Genomic DNA, 10,746 nt, shown 5'->3' on the forward strand with positions numbered 1-10,746 from the left:
TTTTTGTTCTTTTAATTGCTTTTTGATCTCACTCAATCTCCTCCTGATCATTTCAAGTTGATCTTGAAAAACTGAAAATGATGATTCAGCCAATTTAAAATTTAAAAAACCCTCAAAATTTAATGAGGAATCACATCAGATGAAATTTCTGAAGTAAGCAGTAACTTTTTGTGTTATCTCCCAGCTTAGCTTCTGAAGAGGGGAGAAAAGCTTCAAGTGAAAGATTATTTGTTCCTGCTGCAAGATGGAAATTTTGGCTGGGGTAGCAACCAAAATTTCCATCTTGCAGCAGGAACAAATAATCTTTCACTTGAAGCTTTCCTCCCCTCTTCAGAAGCTAAGACTGGAAAAGGCTAAGCAATCTATACTGTATAAGAAGAGAGAAAGAAACTATTGCTTCCTAGGTTTTCAAGGCATTATTATCTTTTCAATATATTAAAAGCAACAGAAGCCATTTGATTAAATTTCAGCTAATCAGCTTTGTGGTGTCTTGTTGAAAAGAAAAGCTTTAAAAAATCTGAGAAGTCCAAAATTAATCTACATTTTTATTTCTATAGAAATTTATATTCTTTAGATGTAAGTAGATATAGGAAGTAAGCAAATAAATACTTTTTTCAAAAAAAACCTGCATATGTATTAAGGCAGGCTGGCTGCAGTATTAGCTTTACAAGAAATTTATGATTCTATCAGGAAGATGAAATCTGGAAAGATTCCTGTATCACATGGAACAACTACAGAACGGTATAAAAATTAATTACCGCCTATATTTTTGGAGATATTTCAGACATCTTGTTATGCTTTGAAGTCTCTATTATAGTAATTTAAAAGTTTGGTAAGATTCCTACCTAGTGTACATTTATTGCCTGTTATCTTTATTGGATATTGGAGCCAAGGTTCTTAAAGCTGCATTGGCTAGAAGATATTACCTACAATATTTTGTCTTCTACAATCTATTTCACAAAAAAAGCATCATTCACCTAATATCAGATTTGTTGATACAATAGCATTTTACACACTCAGCTGATGTCCGCTGATGCACATAAATCCATAGAGTTGGTATTACTGGATGCAGACTAAGCTTTTGATGTGGTTCAAACCAAGTTTTTGATTCATTGATTGCAGAACTTTACTGCCCCCATAAAATTTACTTGGATTATAATTTATTATTTTAGTTTTGTAAAATCAAAGGAATGTTATTTAGTGGGCTTTTAATATAAAATTTATTATACAGAGATTATGCTGTTGCTTTTTAATAGCTGTCAAGAATCTCACCACATTAATACAGTTGCATGGTAAATATTCTGCTCTGTATAGAATAAGGAGCTCCAAAGAAGTAAAAGAAATGAATTAGGTTGGGAACCTCTGTCTTAAATGCTAAATAATGACTTAGTAAAATTGTATAATTCTCAGCCTTTGAATCAGCTTTGCACCAATAGAGAGGTAAAATTGGGCAATATGATAAACACATTTATTCTAGAGAATTTAGTATAGGATTTCCCTCCCCTCTTCAACATATAGGTTTTGAAAATCATTAACTAGGTATCTTTTCCAAGCAATATAGTTTATTTAACAGTACTATTATAGTGTTACATTGCTATTTAGTTGATATATAATGTCACAACCTTCTTAAGAAATGCTAAATACAAAGTTTTTGAGCTTACATTATTTTTTCTATAGAAAGAATTAGGCAATTGGACCTTAACTTCACCATTCATTCTTGTTGCAAAATCCTTCAAAACCATTACAATATAATTGTGGATATCTGTAGAATTTGCACAAGTTATTCGGTTTTTTTAAAAAAAAATTAATACTGAAGAGAACATGGGAGTCTATAAGCAGAGACTTATGCTGATCTTGATTTGATAAAAGCAGAGACTGTGATGATCAGAGATTTAGTCTTTGCTTCATTGTGCTGTTATTCTCACCAAAATCCCTCTCCGTAAGTTGTTCTTTTGTTCTCCAAAGCTGCAGTAGATAGTGCCTTTGGAAGTCAATAGGAGCCATTTTCTATGGGAAAGAGCCAAGGAGATAGTCCAGCTTCACTCCTGATTTTCATCAGAGCAGATGGTAAATTGAAATTGGCAGGTATTCCCTCAGATGTGAATGAGACCCTTGATTTCCGAGTGACCTGAATGACTAGTGGCCAGCTCATGTGTTCAAATATAGCTATTGTTTTTCTAGTGCTTGTTGCGCAGTCTCTATTGTATGGTAGTAAGTGAATCAGGACTATTTTAAAATTCTTGCTTGTCTGAGAGATTTCAGCAACGAGGACTGGTTTCTCATATTGCACTGAGTTATAACCCATTTATTCCTGGTTTATAATATATACAAAACTGTAAACCACAGTTTAAAAACAACAATGGTTGAGTTTGCTCAACATAGTAAAGCAAAATAAAATATCAAACAAACACATTGTGGTCTCCATAATGAATGAAGTCAGCCAAGATAATTAAATAATTTTTTATGATAAATGTTTCTGATGCTCTTAGTAAGCATGAAGTGTCTTTCTCACATTATAATTTACCTGGCATATAGGAAATACCAAATTGTCTTATCACATTCATGTTGGTCCATAGTCAGTACTTTCTCATGCTGTGTCCCTCAGGAAAAGCTGCCTACTTCTTCCACTATCTCCAATTAGCATGACCAGTAATGAAGCATAGAAAGAATTATAGCTTGTCAATACTTGGAGGTCTACAGGTTTCTTGTGTTGGATGTCGTACTGTGCTTGACAATTTCTCTAAACAAAGCATGAATCTTTTTTCAATTAATTGAATTATTTAATAGCTGACGCCAGAGACATAGAACATATGTCTTGGCCTTGCTTAGTGGCGGCATTAAAAAAATCAGTGCTATTCTTATGTTTTTATCTAATTCATTTCAGTACCACCTTAACTGAATAAGAAAGGGGCAAGTAATTATAATTAGGTATATGGATCCAACAGATTTCCTCTCACTTCACAAGGGAAAAAAGATTGCACTGAGTAAGGTAATTACTTATTTATTTTCTATTAGATGTATACTATCTCTTTCTCCAAAGAATTCAGGGAGACACATGATTCTTTCCCCCTTCCACTGATGACGAGATTAAACTGTGATCTAAGTTAAACTGATTCTCATCCTGTACAGACCATATTTTGTTCCACACATAACACTAAGCCAGGGGTGTTAAACTCAAGGCCCGGGGACTAGATCCAGCCCATGGGATGCTTAGATCTGGCCTGCGGGGCCACCCTGGAAACAGTGAAGGACCTGCCTTTGGTGCCTCTGCTCTGTTTTTGCTGACAGATAGTTTAGGAGGCCCTCACAACCAAAAATGGAGCTTGTGAGGGCCGCAGGCAGTACTCCCAAGCTCCATTTTCTCTGGCAGAGGGTTGCAAGAGGCCATTTTCACTGGCAGAGTGCTCGTGCCATTACCAGCACCCCCCACATGAGTGATGTTGAGCTGGCCATGCCCACCCTGGCCCCCCCGAGGTCAAACACAACCTTGATGTGGCCTTCAATGAAATCAAGTGCGACCCTCCTGCACTAAGCCATTTTTAATCATTTTTAACCATTTTCTTGCTGCAAAGCCATACTGTCTAAAACTAAATAGTCAAATAATAGTCTAAATAACTAACCATAAATAACTAATAGTAAAACTGTGCTTCCCAAAATGTGATCTGTGATCCAATTACTAGTTCTTTTGTTTTTGTTTTTTTTAATTTTTAATAATTTATTTTATTTTATCAATTTCATATATAGTTCTTTTGAAGAAAAAAAAGTACAGGTCTTTGAAAAAATTCAGAATAAGTCATTTCTTTGCCCTCTGACCAGAACAATGTAGTCACAATCTTGCCAACATAGTGATTGGAAGAAAGGTTGGAAGAGCACTGGCAGGATTGCACTGGGTATTCCTCCAATAAAAACTTTTATTAGCTCCATATAAAGTTTGAAAATTAATAGCCAAGATAGTTTATCTGCATATTATTGGCAAAGATACAATCATTCTTTTGTTGAACATTGTTGTAGCCCAGGTTTATGGGTAAAAGCAAACAAATTAGATGCATTTATTGTATTTATTCAACAATTCAATGAAAGAGAATTGAAAATATTGAGGAAACTCTTGTACATCAAATACACAATAGTGTAGTTATATTACAAATAGATGAAAGTAGAGACTGAAAGTAGAGATTAGGAGGTTGATGGAGGAGAAAAAACATCTGCCTGGGAATTTGCAGTAGGCTGTGTGGGAGAAGTTCCAAATAATTCCAATAACCACAGAAAGCAAAAGTTCTTAGTAATCTGCCAAATATGAGCTGGTGGTGGGTTCCTACCGGTTCGGACCAGTTCAGCCGAATCAGTGGTGGTTTGGTGGCCTGGGTCGCTGTAACCGGCAGCAACCCAGGCCTGCCAAACCCCTGAACCCCTGGCGGCACCATGTTGGCACCACTATCTTGTTTTTGCTTCTGTGCATACAAAGAACAATTTTTATTGCACTGTGCATGTGCTCGTAGCGTGCATGTGCATTTTTGCACTGTTCATGTGCCCGCAGCGTGCTCACAAGTAAACCAGCAGTGTTGCCTGCAGTAACTCACCCCTGCTATGAGCAATATGAACCCTTCTGCCTGAAAATGTGGAGACTCTAGAAAGAATGCAGAGAAAAGCAACAAAGATGATTAAGGGACTCAAGGATGAAACATAAGGAACAGTTTCTGGAACTGGATATGTCTAGTCTTATGAAAAGAAGAACTAGGAGTGCCACGATTGCAGTGTTCCAATATCTCAGGGGTTGTCAGAAAGAAGAGGGTATCAAACTATTCTCCAAAGCACATGAGGGTAGAACAAGAAGCAATGGGTGGAAACTAATCAAGGAGAGAAGCAACTTAGAACTAAGGAGAAATTTCCTGACAGTTAGAACAATTAATCAGGGGAACAACTTGCCTCCAGGATTTGTAAATGCTTCAACACTAAAAGTTTTTAAGAAGAGATTAGATAACCATTTATTCTGAAGTGGTGTAGTGTTTCCTGCCTAAGCAGGAGATTGGACTAGATCTCCAAGGTCCCTTCCAACTCTCTTAGTGTATTCTATTTATTTAAGATAACTCAAATGACATCTTTTGCAAATGCAGGTAATCCTTGACTTACAACAGTTCATTTAATGTCCGTTCAAAGTTACAACAGCACTGAAAAAAGGGATTTATGACTGTTACAACGTTCATTTAGCAACCATGTTACTAACTTAATAACAGCAGCGATTTACTTAACAACTGGGGCAAATTCAATTTTTTTCAAAAATTTTTACTACCAGTTGTGTGGGCATGGCTTGGTGGGTGTGGCATGGCTTGGTGGGCGTGGCTTGGTGGGCATGGCAGGAGAAGGACATTGTAAAATCTCCATTCCCTCCCCACTCAAGGGGAAGGATACTACAAAATCCCCATTTCCTCCTGATCATCTGGGACTCAGGAGGCAGAGAATAGATGGAGGCAGGGCCAGTCAGAGGTAGTGTCTAACGGTTCTCTGAACTACTCAGAATTTCCGCTACCAGTTCTCTAGAACTGGTCAGAACCTGCTGAATACCACCTCTGAACTGGGGCACACAGTCATAAAATGGGGGGAAATTCACCTAACAAATGTTTCACTTAGTGACGAAAAATTGGATTGAATTGTGGTTGTTAGTCGAGGACTACCTGTATAGATTTGTACATTTGTTGCAGGAGAAAGCAACAGGCTTGGGGACAAAGTTGCTGCACTGTAATTGGCCATGGAAAAGGAGAAGTGAAGTGAAGGAGAAGTTCTCCGCTCCTTGGGAAGAGCAGAGAAGGGAAGTGAACACCAGAAAACAAAAGGAGGAAGACAAGGGAAGCTTATGACCTAAAGACAAAAGAGAAACTAGGAAGTACTCAGTGCAAACAGAACTTAACAACAAATACCAGTCTCTTGCTCTAGTCTAGAACATAACTCAAAATCACCAAACTGAGACATGCTAAACCTGGATTCACAGAACATGTGGAAGACACACAGGAAAGCCATGTGAGTCAAAGAAACCCAGGAACCATTTCGAGGGAGAAGGTACATGGTGGAAAATGTGCTGCTGAGAGGAACCAAAATCACAGTATAGAGCCCTGATAAGAAGCATCCAAGGCAGAAAGGCTGCTGAGACTCTGGAAAACCACTGAAAATTGTGAGGCTTTGGGCAGGGAGGTGAAGGAAGGGAGAGCACAGATTGTCTTTCCTCAATCATTTCATTGATTGGGTGTAAGAAGAGAGAACCACAGAGAACCACCTCCATCAACACTGGCAAAACTGGTAGAAAGGAAAATGGAAGACTCTAAAGATCCAGTGTGGATATAGACATCTTTATAAAACGATGAAAAGGAAAAAAGAAAGGACATGTATGAGAAATGGAAGGAGAATTGTATTAGCAAAGAAGCAGTTGCCAAAAACTGTAGCGAATGTGTCAGAAAGGCCAAAGCTCAGAATAAGCTCAAAGGGTATACCAAAACAATAGCAATAAAAGCTTTTTGATATATATAATTCAAAAGTGAAAGGGAAAGAGGCTGTAGCTTAGCAGAAAGGAGTGAAAGGGCAACAAGCATGGGTAAAAATGCCAAATGCTTCTGTAGGAAGTTAGCACCCAGCCCTTTCCTAGAAAAATGAAATATCCTGGGAAATATTGAAAAGGCAGAATATAACATTTCAGAAATGTCATCATTTCTGGATCAGAAATGGAGAAACATGTTTTTAGGCAGGAAACAGACTCACTTTGAATAGCCCCCACTTTCTTAATGGCCTATTAAAATGCCCAAGCCAGTCTATTCTACATGGTTCCACCACAAAACCGCGAAGCCCTTATCCGCGCCGGCATAAGTGCGGAGGCAAATCCGCGCCGTCCGAAGCGTTAAACCTAACCCTAAACCTAACCCTAAACCTAACCCTAACCCTAAACCTAACCCTAAACCTAACCCTAACCCCAAACCTAACCCTAAACCTAATCCTAACCCTTACCTTAATTTAAATCAGCTTTCTGCCGCCGCGCTATTTTAAAGCGCCCTTCTGTCGCCGCGCTGTTGTCGCGGCGGTGATGACGTCGTGGCTTTAGCGATGCGGTTTTATCACCGCTATTTGACGAGCGCGGTTTTGTCGTGCCATGATTCTACATAATGAAAAGTTCTCCCCTTCAGCTCCAGGGTGATGGGCTTAAGACATGATAGTATTAACCCTTTACCCAACTCACCACATGGCATCTGAGAACCAAACCTGGATTCAAAACACAGCCTAGATAGTTGCCCCTGCATGGTCCCATGGGAGTCTGACAACTAATCAGAATACATTTCTTACAGAGGAACAGGAAACGGAGAGGTGGGGCCGAACAGAGAGTATAAAGCCAGGAATTTTCAGTCCTTCATCCTCTTCTCTTCTTCTTCACCCAACATTGAAGCATTTGATCACCTTTTCTGTTCAGGACTCAAGCCATGTGGTCTTGTCCACCATTAAAACATCTTTCCAAGCAACTTCCATGTCTCCAGTGTCTTTTTCCCCACTTGGAGCTGAACCCAGAAAGACATTCCTCCCAACACTTCAACTTGTATATTTCGATTCTCTAAAAAAATATTTCATAGCTGGCCTTCTTTTGCATGTGCTCTGAGGGAAAATTTACCTAATCTAAATGAATTCTTCAAAGTCAGAGAAATTATATACCAGGGTACCGAAAGGGCTAGTGAATATGCTCATAAAACTGCTAATTGTAATCTTTGAGAACAACTGGCCCAGTACTCTTCAACATCTTCATCAATGATTTGGATGAGGGAATAAATGGGGAACTCATCAAAGTTGCAGATGCACCAAGCTGGCAGGAATAGCCAACACTCTGGAAGATAGGCTTAATATACAGAAGGATCTTGACAAACTTGAATATTGGGCACTATCTAACAAAATGAAATTCAATGGTGAAAAGAGTAAGATTATACATTTAGGCAAGAAAAACGAAATGCACAGGTATAGTATAGGTGGTACCTTGCTCAATAGTAGTAACTGTGAGAGGGATCTTGGAGTCCTAGTGGACAACCATTTAAACCATTTAACCAGCAACATGCAGCAGCTGCCAAAAAAGCCAATACAGTTCTAGGCTACATAAACAGAGGGATAGAATCAAGATCACATGAAGTGTTAATACCACTTTATAATGCCTTGGTAAGGCCACACTTGGAATATTGCATTCAGTTTTGGTCGTCACAATGTAGAAAAAATATGGAGACTCTAGAAAGAGTGCAGAGAAGAGCAATAAAGATGATTAGGGGACTGGAGACTAAAACATATGATGAACGGTTGCAGGAACTCGTGACCCGTCAAAAGCGCGGAGGACAAAATCGCGCTCGACGAAAGCGCGCATGTGACGTCATCACAGCGCGACAAAAAAAATTAAAAATTGAAATAAAATTAAAATTAAAGCAAGCCGATTCACATAAAGGTAAGGGTTAGGTTTAGGGTTAGGGTTAGGGTTAGGTTAAGGGTTAGGGTTAGGTTTAGAGCGTTAGGGTTACGTTTAGCGTTAGGTTAAGGGTTAGCGTTAGGTTTAGCGTTACGTTAACGGTTAGGTTTAGGGTTAGATTTAGGGTTAGGTTAAGGGTTAGGTTTAGGGTTAGGTTTAGGGTTAGGTTTGGGGGGGTTAGCGTAAGGTTTTAGCTTTATTTTTACATTTTTCGATCACAGCGCGATGTTTTCGTCGCGCTGTGATGACGTCAAATGCGCGCTTTCGTCGAGCGCGATTTTGTCCTCCGCGATTTTGTGGTGGAACCGCAGGAACTGGGTATATCTAGCTTAATGAAAAGAAGGACTGGGAAGACATGATAGCAGTGTTCCAATATCTCAGGGGTTGCCACAAAGAAGAAGGAGTCAAACTATTCTCCAAGGCATCTGAGGGTAGAACAAGAAGCAATGGGTGGAAACTAATCAAGGAAAGAAGCAACTTAGAACTAAGGAGAAATTTCATGACAGTTAGAACAATTAATCAGTGAAACAGCTTGCCTCCAGGGGTTGTGAATGCCCCAACATTGGAAGTCTTTAAGAAGATGTTGGATAGCCATTTGTCTGGAACGCTATAGGGTTTCCTGCCTAGGCAGGGGCTTGGACTAGAAGACCTCCAAGGTCCCTTCCAACTCTGCTATTGTATTGTATTGTATTGTATTGTATTGTATTGTATTGTATTGTATTGTATTGTATTGTATTGTATTGTATTGTATTGTATTAACTGACAAGATTCCAAAAGTCCAAAGGAGAACAATATTATTTTTTTTTAAAAAAAGGAAGGAAGGAAGGAAGGAAGGAAGGAAGGAAGGAAGGAAGGAAGGAGAGAGATCTGGGAAATTACAGAATTCTCAATCTGGCATCTCCACTGGGCAAGATCCTCAGGCAGATTATTAAACAGCATGTTCATGAGCACTTTGATAGGAATGCAACAACTAACAAAGCCAAAATGATTACAAACTAGTCATGCCAGTCTAATATTATCTTCTTTGATAGATTTACTAGATTAATAAATCAGAGAAATGCCACAGACAAAGAGTACTTTATTTCAACAAAGCCTGACGTAATATTAATGACATGATAAAATACGGGCTAACTGAGACAATGGTTAAATGGATTTTAAAGCTGGAGAAACCTCATAAATTCCTCATCATTATCATTCTGGAGAATAGTATTAAATCACAGAATTCTTGGGAACTTCCATGAGGATATTGATGTCTTTTGCAAAGCATCTTCTTACAATAAGTGGTTATTCACTTTCAGGAATTAGAAATTTCCAGACAAGTCTTTACTAGAATGTGAAACATTCCACTGTTCATGAACTGCAAAGAGGGGGAAAACATGGTTTTCCAATGTAAGACCACATATGAATTGACTATCTAACTTATGTGTCATGTTCCTCTTTGAAAGAAATGTCTGCTTTCAGTATTATAGCATCAAAATGATCACTTTTGTAGAATGTGCTATAAATTTTGCATTATTAAAGATAAGATAAGGAACCAATTATTTTTCCAGATGCTGAGTTATCAGCATCCTGCATGTTAGCCTGAGTTACCTGGAATTGCAGGCTGACAGAATCCAGAAAACTGCAGGTCTTTCATTCCTGTCATTAGATTATGTCATCTTGGGTCAAGATAAGATGCAGCTGGTGTCATAGTGTTATTAGGAATGAAAGGAATGAAAATCTAATAACAGAGACAGACAGATTGGCTGGTTGCATCCATAAGGAAGTTTTCTGAATAGCTAAAGACTCCTTGAAAGTCGTATGCCTCTTTTCTTATCCCAACAAGGAGGTTCCTGGCTGAGTTCTTACATTTTGTGCTGAAGCACAGGCCTTGTAGTGCTATTTTTGTGGTTCCCAAGGACTCCTACCATCATATTAGCAAATCTCAAACAACAATGGTCCAAATTTCCAGCAGGTTTTTTTTTGCAAATGATGAACTATGTCTCTAAAAAAGTGTTAACACTCCAAAAATTAATAAGAAGGGTTTTTTAAAAAATCAATGCATATTCTTACTGTAGTGAGATTACTATGTCGTTGTCTTATCCTGCTCAGGCATCTCAAAAACAAATTAACAAGAACCTGGTGCATAACTGTGAAAGACTTATCCACCCTTGTAGCAAGCCATTTTTTAACCATAGTGTGTTCAATTTATTGATAATATTAAGCAAAACATGTAAGACTAAGCCAAATATTTTTAAAAATCTGATTATAGTATATATAATGTCCAAATCCCGTCT

This window comes from Thamnophis elegans, chromosome 1, assembly GCF_009769535.1.
Source record: "Thamnophis elegans isolate rThaEle1 chromosome 1, rThaEle1.pri, whole genome shotgun sequence".
NCBI classification, from domain to species: domain Eukaryota; kingdom Metazoa; phylum Chordata; class Lepidosauria; order Squamata; family Colubridae; genus Thamnophis; species Thamnophis elegans.